General features: G+C 41.3%; 1 protein-coding gene across 1 annotated transcript in view; it reads right to left on the bottom strand.

Annotated features, from left to right (window-relative positions):
* unc-13 overlaps window positions 1-18652 on the bottom strand; it is a 91575-nt gene extending 72923 nt beyond the window's left edge. The window contains exon 1 of the mRNA XM_065221252.1: window positions 17478-18652. The gene's annotated coding sequence lies outside the window, so the exon portion shown is untranslated. The remainder of the gene's footprint in view (window positions 1-17477) is intronic.
* Between the last annotated feature and the right edge of the window lie 744 nt (window positions 18653-19396).

Raw genomic sequence — 19396 nt, 5'->3', positions numbered from 1 at the left:
GAGGGTCTCCGGAGATGATCTAGGTACTAACTACTCGCACCTTTCAAACGACATCTTTCTCCGAAAACGTTCAATGCTCCACCTCTTTCCTTATCATGCAATTTCAATATTCTATCTTCTTCTTCTTCTTCTTCGCATTTCAAGCTTATTGCATATCGCATATTAGCTTATTGCGTGCTCTCAACTTAGTGTTCTAGATGCACTTCCACAGTTATTAATTGAGATCTTTCGATGCCTGTACCATTTTTGCATTGGTATAATTGTGTGGCAAGTCTAATCATACTTCTATGACCAGGGAAGTCGAGAAATTTTCCAACCCGAAAAATTCCTAGACCGGACCGGGAATTGAACCCAGCCACCTCCAGCATGGTCTTGCTTTGTAGCTGCGCCTTTACCGACTGAGCTAAGGGAGGTCCCATTTCTATCTTGCTCAAATCTAATTTCGGTTACTCTTCATTCGAATCCTGGACTTTAACGAACAGCTAGCGAATTCGGGTCAAATGGAATTAATTGGCTGAACGTATTGGAAACTCATTGCTTGTTGTATGACAAGTGTAACTCTACATATGTGGACATTAGACGGATGCAAAATTTGAAATTTCCGCTCCACAGTGCTCAAACAGTTCCAACTTGGGCCCTGATTAGCCTCCCAAAATTTGAACTCATTTAGTGAGAAACAGACTTGGCACAAACCATTTGAAGTTATATGGGAATAACTATGGAGAAACCATAATTTCGGTTTATATCCATCTCAAAATTCACCAGTTCACTCTACTTTAGAAAACGATAGCTTAGCGTATTGAAAATTTTCTCAGCTACAACTTTGTTGAAGACCACTTTTCGATCAGATGTAAGGAACAAAAAATATTAATGATTCAAGTCACTGATGCCTTATGATTATGCTCAATCAACTGTTCAGCAGGCAACATTGGTGTTTATGGCGCGTATAATAGAGGACAAAAATCATGGCTACTATGTCACACTGCAGAATACAGTGTTGCCCACAATACAATTGCTTAATCTTGCCATAAGATTATCAATCTCTTAAACAATTAATAACTATTTCATTTGACGTTTGGCAGAAAAACGATTTTCTGCAAAGTTGTAGCTGATAAAAATTCCCATAAGAATAGCAATATAATTTGTTAACAGTACAATATGTAAAAAGACTACAAGACAATGAACAAAAAGTTTTGTTTTCCCATAGTAATTTCACTATATGCTTCAAATGGTTTGTGCCAAGTCAGTTTCTTATCAAATGAGTTTAAACTTTCGGAAGCTAATCAGAACCCGATTTGAAACCGTTTGAACACTGTGGAGCGAAAATTTCAAATTTTGCATCAGTCTAGTGGACATTCCTTGGCGGAAAACACATTTATGATTTAATTGTAAAACACGTAACTTCATGCAATTTGATGAGTAAATTGCATAAATATGAATTATGAACAAATAAACAACATACTAACTAAATAAAGAAATAAATGAAAAGCGTTCTTGTTACATCGTTAAAACCTTTATGATGTATTAGCAACAAGAGAGTAAGCTATGTTGTGTCTTTCGCAAGTCTCTCTCGATGTGTGATTTCCCTCTACTCTCTCTTTGACCGGTTGACAAATTGCGTTTCTCTCATTCCGCATTCTCTGTTAAAATGTTTCCGTATTTTTTGTATTGAATAGTTGTAATTCAAAGTCGCTTAAAATTTGAGTAGTCTCAATTCCTACCAAGTTCTACGATCGAAGCATTGGTGTCAGACTACGATTAATTAAATTATACAGTCACTACATTGGAAGCAAATAAACGAGTCATGCTTCGGATACCGGATAAACATACACGAGAAGCCTTCCGAATCGTATTAGCAAGCCGATAGAATATAGCTCCAAACGTCAATCTCTCCCCACATCAGGGACGATCGATGACTATATGATGGAGACGCATGGTCGTCCATTAACCTGAGCTTTCGAACCTCTTGAAAAGTTCGCCTATGCCGCACCAACCCGATGTCGATTACCCCACGCTGAGAGGGGGGATTGATGAATTTTCATACACAGCCAACCCATCAAACCCATCAACATTATGATGATGCTCGGGAAGAAGATTGCTGAACGGATTGTAGGTGTGTTTCGCCGTTATTATTGCTTCCCATCTCAAGCAGGACAGCACAAGGGGAGTGAAAATATTAAACTTGCTGCGAATTTATGGGCAAACATTTTATGCCCGCCACTCCTAGAGCTAGAGAGAGATAGAGAGAGAGGCGAGTTAGGACCCCCCGGGGGAAATCCACATCTTTTCATAGCTTGAATAATAATAATAACAATAAAACGGCGAAAACGAGAGGAAACAAAATGCGAAAAAAAAGGAAGAAGAAATTCTCCGAAGGACGCGCAACGGGAATAGCTAACGGGAAAATCGAGCAGTAATTATCATGAGCTGAAGCAATGTAAATAGGGCAGTGTTCAGCGCGAGCTCACTCAGCGTCGTCAGCGCTTGCTGGGGATGGGATGTGGAGGAGTTTTTGACTTTTCTTCATTTCCACTGGTTCCACTCCAGCCAAACTGGACGAGCGACGGGTAATGATGGCAGAAATAGGATTTTTAATGGGTGTGTTGCCTTTGGCTGGTCGGTGGCCGTGGTCAAGGTGTTTTTTGTTGTTGTTGTTGTTGATGTTGATGATTCGGGACGAATTTATGAGAAGAACGGTGATGCGGTATTGGTAATTTTAAAAGCCTCGGTATTACTCTTCGCCTACTATGGTCGGTCGGTCGTCGTTGCTTTGGGTGATGGTTAATTGTTTTCGAGGTCAACGAGGTGTAACGAATGTCGGTTTTATTGTGCCTGCAGCAGTGCTTGATACTTATCCTCCAAGTCTGTTGTAATTAATGTTTCCCGATTGGATATAATTAACGTCCATCAACAGTCAGTACGAAGTGGTGGGAAAAAACAAGCAAAGTGTTTGATTGAGTGCCATCATAAATCAATAACTCATTGAAACATTTTCATTCTTCATTTACCTACTGTGTTTCTGCTTCTCTCTGGTGGCACTCAGCTTGATGGACTTTTGTAAGATTTCGGAAAAAATCTTCAACCAGGTTGCGAATTGAACCAACCAACCATGGTTTATTCCTCTCAAATGGATTCACCTAACACGATTATATTCTTCCTGCTCTTTTTTTACCACTTGGCCATTACGCCCCAAATGGAAGTTCACATTTACCAACATCGTTATTTACGTCCTTTGATAGGTGTTATTTGATAGGTTTATAATACCATTCTTCCAATCGTTTGCTGTATGGCAAGCACAATGACCAGTGATTTTCGACCCCAAAAATTTCCTCGACCGGAACTGGAACGTCAAGCCAGCCGTCTCCGGTGCCGTGATATGCTCCTATATTTTTTCAATAATCTCAAATTATAGAGCACCGTTCAAAAATCAAAACATGAATCGAAGTAGGCTCTGCCTCAAACAGCTTAGCTTCTGCTAGTGCTGTCATTATTTTCCACCTTTTATCCATTGGTATTATGCCCTCAGATCGTTTTTCTTCTTCTTGTGTGTCATGTGTTAAGTGATGAATATTATGAAATTTTGTAAAAAATTAAGTGGCGATAATACGCGTAAAACCCCATACATTTTCCAGATGGGTTCGATTGATTCGTCTAAAAACCCAAGAAGGGTACACATACCACTCGAAAGATTAACTTTTGAACCGAGGCCTGGAGGGTCGAAAGCTATATTCAATTCGACTCAGTTTTTTTTTAGTTTGTTTTCGCTAGTAGTGAAGCCAAACCGGGTGTTGTTGAATCTTTCGTTGGTGATGTGCTGAGAGGTCAAGACAAGCTGTTAATTTTTAATTAGTATCCAAATTGGATTTCTCGTCGAATGGCAAAACTCTGACAGATCTCTCTAATTATAAATTGATTACAGTAAACAAATTACGGTTGCGGCAAACCGACTAATGAGATAAACAGACCCGAACGTTGTTAGCAACAGCTCGGAGTAGGTGAAAATTTCCAGCATTTTTTTTTTTTGAAAGGTGCTGAAATTGTATGATAATAATACCACATGCTATTACAGTCAACTCTCTCTTATTCGATATTCTTCTTTTTTCCAGACTTCGTACTATCATTTTACTCCACCGAAAAATCCCAAAAGAAACTGTCAATCTTTTCTAGAAGAGACAATTTTTCGACGCTGCCGTCAACGCCAATTGAGTGCCAATCACTGAAGAACGTCGATTGTCATTTGGTGATTAACCACTGATGGCAATAAACTAATAGCGAATTCGTTTATTATTCAGTTCCAACCTGGATCGGGTATCAAGACTGGGTCTAATTGTTTTCTGACAAACGTCAGTTTAATCGTTTGTTTTTAAAACCTAGCTCAGGTTGTGGTTCGCACTGACAAAGAGTTCGGTTTCGCACTTTGTAGTCTTAAGCTGACAAAACGTGAAATATTTGGCAAATTTTGACAAATATATTTGACCAAGGTGTAATGGTATGTATTTGACCAAATATTGCTACGGCTTATATTTGGTTTGTATTTGTCATTTTATTTATTTGAAAAATTGTCAAATAGTGTGATGGCTATTTTACTTTTTGCCAAACAAGTATATTGGATATTTTTTCGGAGAGATCTGGCAACCATGCCGAATTGATAATCTAAATAAATTAGGCTCCTCAAGTTTTAGTCATTTTCTAGTGTTTTTCTACTATTTTATAGTCATGAAATAGCGTAAAAACTAGTTTATGGTTTAAGGAATAATAATCCAGAGTCATTGTTTTGCCTACTGATGAAGAAAACCTAAAAAGTGTAAACATTTGTTCGGGTAATTTAACAACATAAAATGGCGTTTGCTAGTGTTTTGCTCTTTTTCTGCATCGTAACGCTTGAAATCGAAAGCTGCAGGATAACAAAATCTGGAGTGGCTGTTTGCTTGCCTTGCAGATCTGGATTTCTAGGCGATTCCGAAAGGAAGTTAGAAATACAGTTTGGAGGATAATCAGGATAAGTACCGGGTTTATACATATATTTAATTGTGAAATGGACAATCCACGCAGCCTTTTTTCATTCTAATAAGAAAATCAGTATTCGTAGGTAACGTTAAAATAACACAAGGAATTATTGAAATATTTCAATGTACTTGACAGAGCTTTTCTAAAAAAGCTTTGATATTTTAACGCCTACATTTTTCGTTGCGAAACCTTACTATCATAACCATCACATTTTTTTTTAACAGACATAGACAACTCAACCATGCAATCTCATATTTGTGGACAGTGACTTTCGCTGCCGCTTTTTCGCAGATAGAGGTTCACTCCTGTAGATTACCGGTGCCAGCTGATAGAGGAAACATTCCTCTATCTGATGATATCGGCGGTTTGCAGGTGTGAGCTTTTGTTCCCGGGAGATGGTTGACGAAAGCGGTTGTACCCTTTTGAACCTATGACAACAACCGCACGAAATGAAAAGTTTCGCATATTGAGCTGCCACCTAGCGTAGTTTTTGACAGCGCTTTGTGGTGAATATAAAATCGGACAAAATAATAATAATAATCAACTCGAGTTTGGATGCGGTTTGCTCGGGAGCTGTGAGGGTGGATTTGCTCGGGAATGGGTGGTATTCTGCTCGAGTTTGGGTGGGTGTCACTCGTGTTTTTGCGGATTTTCCGGAAAATCTACAGGAGTACTATTTCTTTTTTTCTCTCTTTTATTTATTTACATATTTAAAAATCGCCCTTATTGTCAGTCAAAAAATCCATGGTTGTAACCTAAAAATACATGGTTCGTTGCGAATATACCTATATTAACATAATCTATAATATATTTAAGGATTTCATACCTCAGAGATCGTTTTGGGAGTATTATGGGCACTGTTCTTAATGAAACACTTTTTTTTAATATAATTTCGACTTAAATTTTAACGAGGGAGTAAGTAGTTTTACCACGTGATGATTGCAGGGAATATCTTGTAGATCTTGCTGCCTTTTTTCTCAATGATAAATGAGGCGTGGGAGTGGGGGGGTTTGGAGGAGGAATAAACACAAAGCTGTATTAGTGTGTGTGGAGACAGAACAAAAAAATTATGAATGAACGTTGAATGAATTTTATTCTATGACTAAGAGTGTGAATGAACCCAAAATGCATGGTGAATGTGAATGGGGCATACGTGATACCAGTATGTATTGTATAATGGTATTTTTACAGTTTGTACCGTTCTGATTCATATTACGAACACGCTCAAATTCTGAGCACTTGTGTTTTTGTATGGGACGGATTTTGAAAAATTTTCTTTTAGGATGTCCATATTACGATAAGTCGTGAGTTTAAATACATTCTGAGCGGATCAGCAATATTTTAGGTAAAAAAGGTGTTTTTCAAAGGATGATTTTAACGCACTGTTCGGAATTTGAATCAATACGGTAAATCGCTATGGAAGCTATGGAAACCGAAATGGCTCTTGATTTTGTTTTATGCCCTTATAGTATAAACCACCATCGCACTTCGTGAGTTGCCCCAATAGAACCCTTGCTTTTGGTTTGAATCAGTACAAATTCGTTCTATTATATATAAAAAAAAGAAGTATACATATTCATTTTCTTCCGAACTAAATAAACCACCATCACACTTTGTGAGTGGCCCCAACAGTATCCTTGCTGTTGGTCTAAATCGGGTCAAATCGGTTCTAATAATTATTTTATATTCAATCAAGTAAACCACCATCACACTTTGTGAGTGGCCCCAACAGCATCCTTGCTGTTGGTTTAAATCGGTTCAAACCGCTTATAATTAATTATTTTGGTCATTGATAAAATAAAATAAACCATCATCACACTTTGTGAGTGGCCCCAACAGTATCCTTATTGTTGGTTTAAATCGGTATACACACATCTAATAATGATCTACATCTCTAGACAGCCGACAGCCGAAAACACTTATAAATAACTACACAAAACAAAAGATCGCATCACTTATCAAGGTTAATCCTGATCCAACGAACCTAACCCACTAACAAAACCTCCTTCCTGTGACTTTTGTGGGATGCAGAGGTAAACACGGTCCCAAAACAACAAAAGTCACACACTAACATTCCTTCCCTCTCCCACCTGATTGCCGGATTGAGGACGTGGCCGGTGACGTTATTGATCTTTAAAGGTAGGAGTCACTGGAACATGTACACTGAGAATGGCAGGTTACTCCCAAGCCCCATTCAGTTGATTCGTTGTACAATTTCACTGGTTCAGATCAATCACGGAGTGCAACTATCGATACGTGCAGTCAGACTAAGCTAAGCTAAGCTAAGCTAACAAGTATATTGGATATTTTTTCTTATCGTGTATGTTTTTGTTTTCGAATCATCCTTTTGCCGAATTTGCATATCAGCTGATGGCTTAGAGCAGTGCAACATGAACGACACATATGTTTTCTAAAGAAGATTTCTAGGTTCAATTACTTTCATTTTTTGTCTTGAGAAACAAAATAAAAAAATTGTTTTAAACATTTATTAGTTATGCTTTCTAAATTGAACACAGTTTAAGCTCCTTAAAAAGCATTAAAAGCATTGTTTTTACACACTTTGTTTCAATTAATACGATTGTAGATGATTCGTACACACACCTTCGTAATGCGGTGTGTAGAAGAAAGGTAAACAAAACAGTTTCAGCTTGCAAAATGATTCGCGGCTCGCGTTTTTAACGATGCAAATGATATTATTTAAGTAAATGCCGTCTTTGAAAGTGAGTTAATTCAAGTGCTTGTAGAAGCACGTGTCGTAATTGTTTTTAGTGTGGTTCTGATAAGTGAAAGCTAGTGAAAACAGTTATTGAAATTTCAGGCCCTGAGCAGAACAAAATTGGCTGATCGTACTTTTTAATGCAAATATTACCAATGCGTGAATGAATTGGTAATATTTTGGTGCAAAAGTATTGAAATATGTATCCAGATCTTATTCATACAATTCTGGCACATTTTTTAAGGTATGTAATTAGTAATTTACTGTTTTGTAGGAAGATGTCTTTTTTTTTTTTTTTTTTTTTCTTTATTTTTGTGATTTTTAGCCGTAGGCTAGTTCATCACATTTGATAATCGAGGGTCAGGCTTAGGGCCTGCCTCGAAAGAAAGCGTTTCAGTCTATCATTACATAACGTACAACTGGCTCTGATTACCCACCAAAAGGGACAGACAACATTTTAAAAAACTTAATGTAAAGTGGGAGTTACAACGGGACTGTGGTGAGGAATGGATGCGCGAACAAGGTAGAGCTCCACCGTAAGAGACAGTGCCCCAGTCCGGCAGAGATACCCCGACGGCAGGAAAATAGGAAGGTGAAAGAACACGGACAGCGCAGCCCACGACGAGAGGGCTAGATTTGGTTGTATAGGTGAGCGTCCTTCAAGAATGCAATCAGCGCAGTCAACGTCGAGGGGTCGTTGCCAAGTAGCTCCCTGATGCTCTCTGGGAGTCGATGTTGTTCGCGTAGCCTCTGAAACTCTGGGCAGACACACAGCACGTGTTCCACCGAGGCAGGGATGCTGCAGATTGGACAAACCTTGTGGAAGGGTGTCCCACCAAAATTGTGGGAAATCCTCGCATGGCCGGTCCGGAGTCTTGAGATAATCCGCTGGTCTTTGTACTTGTGGCTGTCTTGCCAAGGTCGTACGGTTTCTTTGATTTTTCTCAGGAGGGTGGTGCGTGACTGAAACCATTCCTCCTGCCAGGCTTCCATGATGATAATCGCAATCCAACGCCTGACGTCTAGGAGTGGTACGTTCCTGGTGAAGCGGGGTCCGGATGGACCAGATCCCGCCAGCCTGTCCGCTGCCTCGTTTCCAGGAACACCGCAGTGCCCGGGAATCCACGTAAAAACGGTTGAGGGTGGGGCAAAACGTGTAATGGCTTGTATCCAGGGGTGGCTCGGGGCTTCGGCTTCCAGCGCCTGGATGACGCTGTGTGAGTCCGTTAGCACAAGGATCGGTTGATCTGCAGGAGTGATGGCTGCGTCAAGAACAGCAGCGGCTTCTGCGGAAAAAACGGAACACTCCTCCGGAAGACTTTGACTTGTTGCGGTGTTTGGTCCTGCCACTCCGAGTCCCACTCCGGCCCGTGATCGCGATCCGTCCGTAAAGCGATGAACGTGCCCCGGATAAACCGACCTAAGAAGTTCTGCAACGGAGCGCCTCAACGCTACAGAGTTATCTCCGGCTTGGAATCCTCTCTTAATCCGCTTATCTATTTTTATAACGTTTGATCGCCAACTTTTCTCTCCATGCCAGTGGACCCTGGCCACCGGGGGGAGGTCTACGTTGGCTGCAGTGCGGAGGGCTCTGTTCCCCTCGTTGAGGAGAAAGACCCTATCGTTCCCGGATGTCTTAGCAGCGAGGGCAGCGGCTTTGGTGGCAGAGGCTGCAGCAGATCGATAGCGGAAAGGGAGGATTCCGGTTTCTGCACAAGCGGCGTCTGCGGGCGTGGAAGGTAGGAGGCCGGATACGATGCGTACGTAGGTATTGTATACCGGAGCGAGGATGCGGTTCAGCTTCTCGGTGGCTAAGCAGGTAATTTCGAGGCCGTAGAAAAGTCGACTGTCGATAACAGCCCGGGCGACACGAAGGCGGATCTCGCGGTTACTGGAGCGGTGCGGACGGGAGATTGTCCTGACGATGTTGATGCGGCTACGGCAGTTTTCTTTCACCGTTCTGAAGTGTTGGTCGAAACTTAGAGTCCGATCCAGAACTACCCCCAGAACGCGGACTGTTTTCTTAAGCGGAATTGGATGGTCCTGGATGGTGATCGGTGGTCCCCGAATCAGATGACCCGAGTGGCAGATATGGCACCGTACACTCTTTGGTGCGGAGAGCTGAAAACCAACAGAAAGCGCCCACCTGCTGACGGCGGAGACAGCTGCTTGGGCTATATTCCTGGTCCGTATAGTCGTTCGTCCCGTTACGAAGATGTCTTTCGTATGCATACCAAAAAACGTTTATTCAATGATTGTAGGGACAGCCATTGTTGCATGACGTGCCGTATCACCTTAAGTTAATTTGAAGATCTTGAGCAATGACAATATTTTATGAATTCGTTACTTGGAAATTTTTTCGAGACCTCACTTAAAGAAACATTTTAACCTCACGAATTTTCCGTATATTATTTTTAGAAGAAGATTTCTCCTGAGAAATGCATTCGAGATCTACTCAAGTAGCACACATTTGACGCACAAAGTTGCAGCAAACTTGATTGCGACTAAAATTAGACCAATCTGTTTGTGATAAGTGTACCACTAGGGGAAGATGCAATTAGGCCTATTCTGCGCAGCGTGTAAGGTGAGTTGACAGTGAAGGTGGAGTACAGTAAAGCACTCTAGTAAAAGTATGGATGACTGTAAACACAAAACTGAAAAAAGTCACCCTAAGATGCTACGTCATTTATTAGGCCTATTCTGCGCGACGTGTGAGGTGAAATGATGGTGAAGTGACATTATCACCTCGGGTGAAGTGAGTCTCCGTGCAAATCAAATAGAGAGTCACCTCACCCGAGGTGATAATTGACACTTCACCATAATTTCACCTCACACGCCGCGCAGAATAGGCCTAATAAATGACGTTGTATCTTAGAGTGATTTTTTTCAGTTTTGTGGTTACAGTCGTTCATACTTTTACTAGGCTGATCGAGGTAGGCCGTGCATTGAAACTGACGTGTTTGGAATTTGCTGCTGCTTTATTTTCCGGGATGTTTATTGAAAATTTAATGCAATAAGTCCTTTAGCTGGTGTATTTTGGACACCAGAACACTTTTTCAATAATTTCGCGTGTGTTAATTAGTGCTGTGTTTGGTTATTTAAAAAAAATAGGATCGAAAGAGTTTTTAAGATTACCGCGAGTGAACAAACCGGGTTTTTTCTTCCTTCGCCGCCGCCGTGAACCGTTGCGAAAAAGCAGATCTCCGCTGAATTTTCTAATGTACGCTGTTGAATCGTGTCCGTTTCGGTTAAGTTACAAGTGCATAACGATCCGGAAGCCGGAAGTTACAAAATAAGTCCAGGAGGTAACGATGATATCCAGTGGAAGTAGGGTTAAAATCGAACGTGCAAATTTTCTCCTGCAAAGTGCTGCTGCCTGCAAGCCAAAATGGGCGCGTATCTATCGGAGTCACTCACAACGAAGGATTCGAGCGAGGAGGCTATTGATTTGCTTGCTTGCGGTTCCAGCTCGATGCAAGGCTGGCGGATCAGCCAGGAGTAGTAGTTTCTAGTGAAAGAAATGATCTCCACACAGTTCGAAAAAGTAGTGTAAATTTCTATTCAATATGATGCACATAAATGGAGCGTCACATATCATATACGTTTACATTACATATCATGTAAAGTTTTGACACATTTCATGCAATGTAGCAAATATTGTATACAAAAGCCCATATTTGTATACAACATTGTTTGCAAGTTGCTTGGTTGCGTGAAATGAAATACAAGTCTACGTGAAGGAATGTTTACATCACAATTAAAATTCAGAATTTTTATCTGTGCATCACATCACTAAACATAACCACGAGCAATGACGAGGAACTGCATCCCAAACCCCACTATAAACAAAAAGCGGATGCATCCAACGAAACTTTTAAGCGCAAAAGAATCATTGCCAACATAGGAAAAATTCGGTAAGATCCTTCCATTGCATTATTTTATGATTCTTCAAAATTGTACAAATATTTACACATTACACACAACTACACATAGTAACTTTGGAGCGTTTGGTACGGTATGTCCTCGCATCCTTCCACCCCTGTAGATTCAAGAAATGTTCCCATTAATTTCCAAGAATCATCTTTGCGGCAAATACAACGCAGCCTGGCCGTATTGATGTTTATATCATACCTCAGATATGCTGTAAACATCAATTAGACAAGAAAAATGATTAGACCTCATATAATCTAATCATTTTCCAGGATGCTTTCTCGTACTGGCTGCGTTTGTATTAGATTAGATTAGATTAGATTAGATTAGATTAGATTAGATTAGATTAGATACAGTCGTTGATACTTTTACTAGAGTGCTTTACTGTACTCCACCTAACTCGAAATCAAACGTCATTTCTGACAGAGCTGATTCCTTTTCGAGGGGCTCATGGATGCATAATTTGGATAGTTGCTAAACGATTTTGATGATAATAAACTAATCTTCAGCTTAACAGCTCAGCCCAACTAACGAAAGCCTTTCACTAAGTGGGCTATGTATTTGGCCCAACGAGTGAAAGATGATATGTTGACTGTATTAGGAACAGGCAGAAGTTGTTTTTAATTTTTTTTGCGATTACTTGATTGATATTTTTGCAAATTATTAGTTCTGGAGTTCCAGTTGCGTACTTTTATGCAAACAAATCATTCCCGAACAAAGCATATCATTAAAAATGCAAGCTTAACAGTTGCTCTAGAAAAGTCCATTTCCAACTGTATTTTCACTAAAAATCACTCTTATTTGATTTACGCCCATGTAGTACACAGATAAAAATTCTGAATTTTAATAGTACATCACAACATTCATTCACGTAAGCTTAAATTTCTTTTCACACAACCGAGCAACTTGTAAACAATGTTGTTTACAAAGATGAGCTTTTGTATACAATATTTGCTGCATTGCATGAAATGTGTCAGAACTTTACATGATATATAATGTAAACTTATATGATATGTGACGCTCCATCTATGTGCATCACATTGAACAGAAATTTACACTACTTTTTCGAACTGTGTACTTACAAAAGCCCCACAAACATGTAGAATCTTGTTACGGTATTAGGTTTTGAAAATGTTTGCCTATTTTGCATATTTTGTTGAAAAATACCAGGTTTAAGAGATAAGGAACTGCCGTTATCTAAAAAGTTGTGTCTTTGAGTAGAAGAGTAAAAAAAAACATGTTCGAACACAGTAGGCCGTGGAAAAATCAAACAAATAAGTTATAGCTGAAAAATCGATTGGGGGGAGGGGGGCGCAAGGAGGGTTTGGTCCTATTAAAAATACTTCATATCTCAATAAAAATTAGTAAATTGGTCTCTGGGGAAATGTTTATGGAAGCTTTGTAGGAAATTTCCACATCGGAATTCGTCAAACAAAAGAGATAAATTTTTGAAGTCGCGTCCTTATGAACCTAATTTATGGACGTGCCTAACGGCTTCTCTCAACACATCAACTTGATTAAACTTCAACTTAGTGCACTTTTTAATTTGACGTAGGATTACGTCTTTCGGCAACATATTAGGCGTGCAATTTCAAAAAAACAAAAATCGACCGCGTACGAAAACTGGTCAGGTTTTGACCACTTATAACGCTGTCAATAGCGGATGTATTTTTATTCTAAACAAGCCAATCGATTGGAAATTTTTCTACAAATTTGCTAAAATGAACACTTTATCAGTTTTCAATAGGTCACTATTGAAAATTACACAAATGTCCAACTGTTGCAATGTTGATCAAAATTAACACCGATTGTCTGCAAAAAGTGGTTTCCCTAACGCAGATTTCAAAATGGAATTCCATCCGATCTCCCCGAATGGTGCTTATTCATTCACCGTGTGTGATGGTGCCCGGTGGGTCGTCATCATCAGCAGCAGCAGCAGTGCTTTCAGCGCGTGGCATTGAACATTGTTCTCCAGTACACAACGAAAGGTTTCCCGCAAGCAGCAAGCTGCAGCCCACACAAGCGTCAAGAGATGAACTAGCCTTAGGCTAAAAATCACTCTAATAAAGGAAAAAAAACCACACAAGCGTCTATTCACTGAAGAAGTAGGAAGAAGCTGCCGCACCGCTACTGATCGGATTCAGTAGCTCTTCGTGAGTCGCTGTGGGCCATCAGGCGCGTCACCCTCGTTCCAAACAAACATACAGCTCGCCAGCTTCATCTGTGTTGAACACCCTTTACTCAACCCTTTACAGCATTACTCAACCATCACGACAGAACGGTCCTTTTCAGGACCACACTAAGTTTGTTAAAGAATATTTTCTGAACATTTGTCAAGGTCATCAATCGGATGTCAGTTTCTATAAGTTTAAATCTAACATACCATGTATTTTCAAGACAACGTCAAAAACCAAAGTCGGTCGCGGCATGAGAGTTAAAGTTTGTTAAAATTAAGACTTTATCTATTTAGAAGGTCACTATTGAAAACTGCACGAATGTGCAACTGTTACTATGATAGTTAAAATTATAACCGATTGCCTGAGAAAAGCGCTTTCCCTAACACAGATTTCAAAGTCGTCCATCCGGTCTTGCCGAACGGTGTTTATTCAATCACCACGGTGGGGTCCGGTCGAACGCCTCCCGCAAACAGCTAGCTATCAAAGCTACCCTCAAGAGCCCTCGATTCACCGAAGAAGGAGGAAGAAGCCGCACCGCTACTGATCGGATTCAGTTGCTCGTCGTGAGCCGCTGTGAGCGATCTATGCCAAGCGAGTCACCCTCGTTCCAAATACCCTAATTTTGCATCAGTCTGCTGTGCACTGTTCGGTGGTTTCACCTACAGCTTCACACTTGATTAAAACTTAATTTTGAAATAATTCCTAGTCGAAGTGAAATAATTTACTTTTCATCCCTCACTGATTTGTAATAACTAATTCATTTGATAAGCTACATATGTTAGATCAGATTGGATCAGATCTGTCAAACGATATGAATCGCAAACCAATGAATCACTTATCGCATATTAGCTTATTGCGTGCTCTAGATGTGTGTGATTAATGTTCTAGGTGCACTTCCTGAGAGCCTTTGATGTCTGTACCATTTTTGCGTTAGTATAATTGGGTAGCAAGTACAATCATACTCTATGCCTAGGGAAGTCGAGAAATGTTCCAACTCGAAAAATTCCTACACCGATCTAATCTAATTGAATCTAATCCAGTCACCTGCTGCATGGTCTTGCTTTGAAGCTGCACCTTTACCGACTGAGCTATAGGAGGCCCAACCAACAAACACTCAACACCAAGCCCTACAAAACAAAACAGATCGTAAACAGACCGAAAATTCGAACGTAGCTAAATCATTTAAAGATTTATATCCATCCAAAAACTGAAGTGCTAATCCCTAACCACAAAACAGAACAAAATTATATAGGGGAAATGGCTTTAATATTGGCCTATGGATCTAAGATTGGGTCCATAGCTAAAAATCTGCTATTTATCAATTTTATCTAGATGTAAGTGTCATTGGGACGGTACTAATGGATATTTCTGGTCGCTTTTGAAAATCTAGTCGATTGCTGAATTTATGTATGGGCCCAAATTAGGAGCATTTAGGCCGACATTACATCCATTTCCCCTACAATGAACTTCAAAGTGTCGCTTTCTTGCGTACAGGTTAATACAAATTTAGAGACTTGTTTCTTTTTTTGTTTTTATTTGTTTTCCGTCGATCTTGTTTTCCGTGCTGAGCACCAATGCTACCAACGTGCCAGGAAGGCAGCTCCCACACCTGGCCCCTACCTATCGACCCATCAATGAGATGCTATGCCTCAGAACATCCCGGCGGCGCCGACTGGGATTGAACCCAGGCCTGCTGGGGTGAGAGGTAATCACGCACACCACTACACCACCGGCGTCGCTATCTAGAGACTTTTACAAGTGTGTAAATTTGAAGGCATATTGTGGCATATCTGCCGATGTCTTCGACCACATTTCTCTGAACTATAAAATGCAAAACTTTGCCCAAAAAGGACGCTCCGTTCAAAATATAGTTTCGAGCACCACCTATGCGGCAGAAATGCGAACTAATCAGAAGCCCCCAAAAGCTGGCTATTTGTAAACTGAACAACTTTGTCCAAAATTGCCAATCTGTCCACGGTGCAAGAGGTTCGTTGCCCCACTGTGCGGTGTCAATATCTCTATTTTTTCTAGAGTAGTAGCTCTTCAATGCAATGAGAAAAACAATGTTATATAAACTTATCTTATTCAAAGCAGTACATATAAAAATAAACCCTCACTCTTCTCAAAGCCGAGTTAAAGACCGTGAAAATACTGGCTTTGATTGAAACAACCGAAACCCGATGCCGGAATGGTTCATCCTCAGAAAAAAACAGCCTCCTCAAACAATTTCCATCAGATATTTGTGTTGATTAATTCTTTCCGAATCAAAGCGACAAAGCAAACTTTTCCAATTATGAAAAGCATCGTTCCTGTGAAATGTTCATTTCATAAATTAAAACACAACAGGACGTTGGAAGCAACCCACCCGCCCCTTTGATCATATCTTCCGATTCGGCAGCTCGAAAAGTTGCTCAACACACTGACCCAAATGCGAGCATTAAAGCTGAGGGATTCTCTTTCCAAATGAAATAATTATAACATCCACGGCGCCGAATTCTTTCCCGCAGCATGGAACGTGCCCTTCTGCGACGGCATGCATTCAACATTTATATTAAGATTAATAACATCTATCCGCACGGAATGAACGCCAGCCAAAGCGGGGCAGCGTGTAGAGATAAAGCACATCATTCCATTCCGCTAGCCTCTGGGTTCTCTTTCTCTCAGTTATCACGGGTTTGTTTGCTTCTAAATCACACAGCAGCAGCAGCAGCAGCAGCTAGAAAATGTGACTTTCATACCCGATTAGCGCTAAGACCTAACAAAGGTCTGGTGTGTGCGATGAGCCAGCAAACTAGCTCAAAAGCTTTGGCCGTCCTAATCTCTGGCCTCCTCCCGTGCCGAAGTTTGACAGTCAAGAAAATGAAAAAAAGAAAGTGGATTGAGGGAGGAAAAAAATTGAAAAGTAAAGCAGAACCGTGAGAATTGTTCCCCCGGGGCATGGACAGTCCCGTGCCAGTGAAAAGTGTCAAAAGTTTGCACAAATGCACAACAGTGTGGACAGCATCAGCTGAAGTGCAAAAAACTGTCACCCGCATGAAGCTGCTTTCGTTTGAATGAGGAAAACAGAACATTCAACGCCTGCCTCGATTCTAGGTTGCAGTTGGAAAAAAGTAAAAAGTAATCATCGTTAAGTCAGCGCCTACTATTCTCGCGATAGCAGTGTATTAACAATAAGTGAGTCCTAAGTTATTGATCAAGTGTCGAATGACGGTGAAATACGATGTGGAAAGTGACACTAATGTGTGGTTGAGAAACTATGAGGTAATTGTCTGTCTGTCAATCAAGCCAAGCCACACATAAACAAACGCGCAACATTGAATTATCTCGTTAAGTTGCCATGAAAGGAGTATGTGTGTGTGAGTGTGAGTGGCTCTCGAATTATTCGGGCACTGTGGAACTATGTATCTGCTGCTTCCCACGCTCGCTCGCTTGCTAGATGATGGCAAATGGCTATGGCAAACAGGAAGATAAGCCCGTGAAAAATATGTCAGATTTCATTAGGTGTAGACCCTAGTTCCGAGAGTTGTTTGTTCTTGTCCCCCTTTCGGTTGTTCTTCTTGTTTCATAGCACAGGGAAATGGGTTTAAGCCAAGGGAAGGTGGGGGAGCTTTCTATCTGTCCTACAAGCGATAAACTGTTGCCCATACCTTGTCGTTTGTGCCGTTGAGGCTGCAGCCACTGCGGTAGCTCCTTCGTCTTCTCTAAACCCGGACGACCACCCCACTTGGAGGAATTCGTCCGGTGCGGTTCCTGTTACTACCTGCCCCTCTTGCTGTTGTTGATCCGTTCGATGTCCTCGTCCGAAGCAGCACTGCAATCCACCAGAGATGTGCGGGTAAATATTTTGGTTCAAGCGTAGCAAGGCATAACAGCACTCCTGGTGATTCTCCTGCTGTTCCTGCCGCTGCTGACTGGTGCAAAAGTGCTCCGTTTTTGCGTCCAACTCGGGAACCGTCTCCTCCTCCTCCACCTCGTCCCACTGCTGCTGCCGTTCCTGTGTGTAGTACGTTAATCCTTTGGCAATCGATCCGCACTGCCTGCTGCTGCTTTTGCCTGTATTGCCCCGCCACTTTTCCAACCCACCCCACTTTGGCAACGATACGCTTGCCTCACTTCCTTCCTTCGGCCGATTTCTTCTGATTCCTCACACGCGCTTTTCACACTTCACACCCAAACACTGAAAAAAGCACGCACTTCGGTTTTCGCAACAAAAGGAAAATACAACTCTTCGAAATATCGCAACACAACTTTTGTTAGTTTTTCGCCTACTACGATCGGGAAAGGTAGAGTAGAGTAGAGTAGAGTAGGCCTTTGCGCTCGACCGCACCACTTGACGCGCTTCGATTCTTGACACTGCTCACAGCACACCGAAAAGAAAAAAAGGAAAACTCGTCCCGCTCTCGTCGCTCCTTCTAGGAAAAGGCGATTTTCCACAGATCCATCCCCTTCACACACTCGGAAAACCCAACAGCATCGAGCCCCCTTTTCTTTCTACAGATCGAACAGTCGGGAACAGGGAACGACCGAATCGGGAACCGATTTTCTGGAACAGGAACAAGAAAAATCAATTCTCGGGATGGCTAGGGCCGCCTGGTGCTACTGCTGCTGCTTGTTCGACTCGGGGAAAATGTGGGACTTTTCCTCCTTCTTTCTACCGCTTCTCACTCACGATTTTCACTTCACTCACACACAACAGGCACAGCACAGCACAACTAGTGGGTAGGTATTAACACTGGCGAGCGAGCGAGCGAGGATCGAACTGACTGGTTTGGATGGCTGAAGAAGTGGCCTGTCTTTCTCGGCGGACGCGTTTAAAATGTATGTTTGCGGGACACTTCCTGGATTAACACGGTGCTGCTTCTACTGCTGCTGCTGCCAGTTGGTCCTGTCGGGATTCTCGTTCTCTCGGCAGCGGCACTCTCTTGGACTCATTTTCCTCGTGCTCGAGTTCTGATCTTCATGGCGAAGACGGCGGCGGCGGCGGCAGTGGCGACGTTGACGGTTGACCAGAGCAACCAAGCAGAAGGCCATGGAAGTTGTCGAGTGGGAGATTGAGAGCGTGTGAAAATCTCCGAGAGAGAAGGACGCCACGAGAAATGTTTGGCCAGTGATGCCAGACGCCGGTTTGGGGTGGTCTAATTTTATTAGTGATCTTGCGCGACTTTAAGGTTGTGTCCCAATTGCCGAGTTAAATTTAGATCGTGGTTTAAAGTGACATTTTGAAAGTTATTTTCAATGTTCAAAAATTTAACTTCTAGTCTGTCAGAAACAACTACGTTCGGATATCAGAGTTGTTAGATAACATTCCATCTGTCGAGTTAAATTTAACGCGCCAATTGGGACACAGCCTAAGTGAATTTATCGACGTAAAGATCAACCGAAAATCAATTAGAATAAATTTTCTAGATATTATGGTCATTCATGAGTCGAGATAATAAATACAAAAGCATGACAGTGAGAACTCCATTTGAGTTCCTGTTTGCGATTTCAATAGCAACATTGTTTGACCATGTTAAAACTAACTTAGAAACGTCTCAAAATTAGCTTCAATTGGCAATTGGCATGA

Source organism: Ochlerotatus camptorhynchus, unplaced genomic scaffold (genome assembly GCF_037179485.1).
Source record: "Ochlerotatus camptorhynchus isolate MF236.1 unplaced genomic scaffold, CSIRO-AGI_Acam_v1.1 ptg000141l, whole genome shotgun sequence".
NCBI lineage: Eukaryota > Metazoa > Arthropoda > Insecta > Diptera > Culicidae > Ochlerotatus > Ochlerotatus camptorhynchus.
The sequence above is the reverse complement of the archived record's forward strand: the minus strand, read 5'-3'. Positions and strand labels throughout refer to the sequence as shown.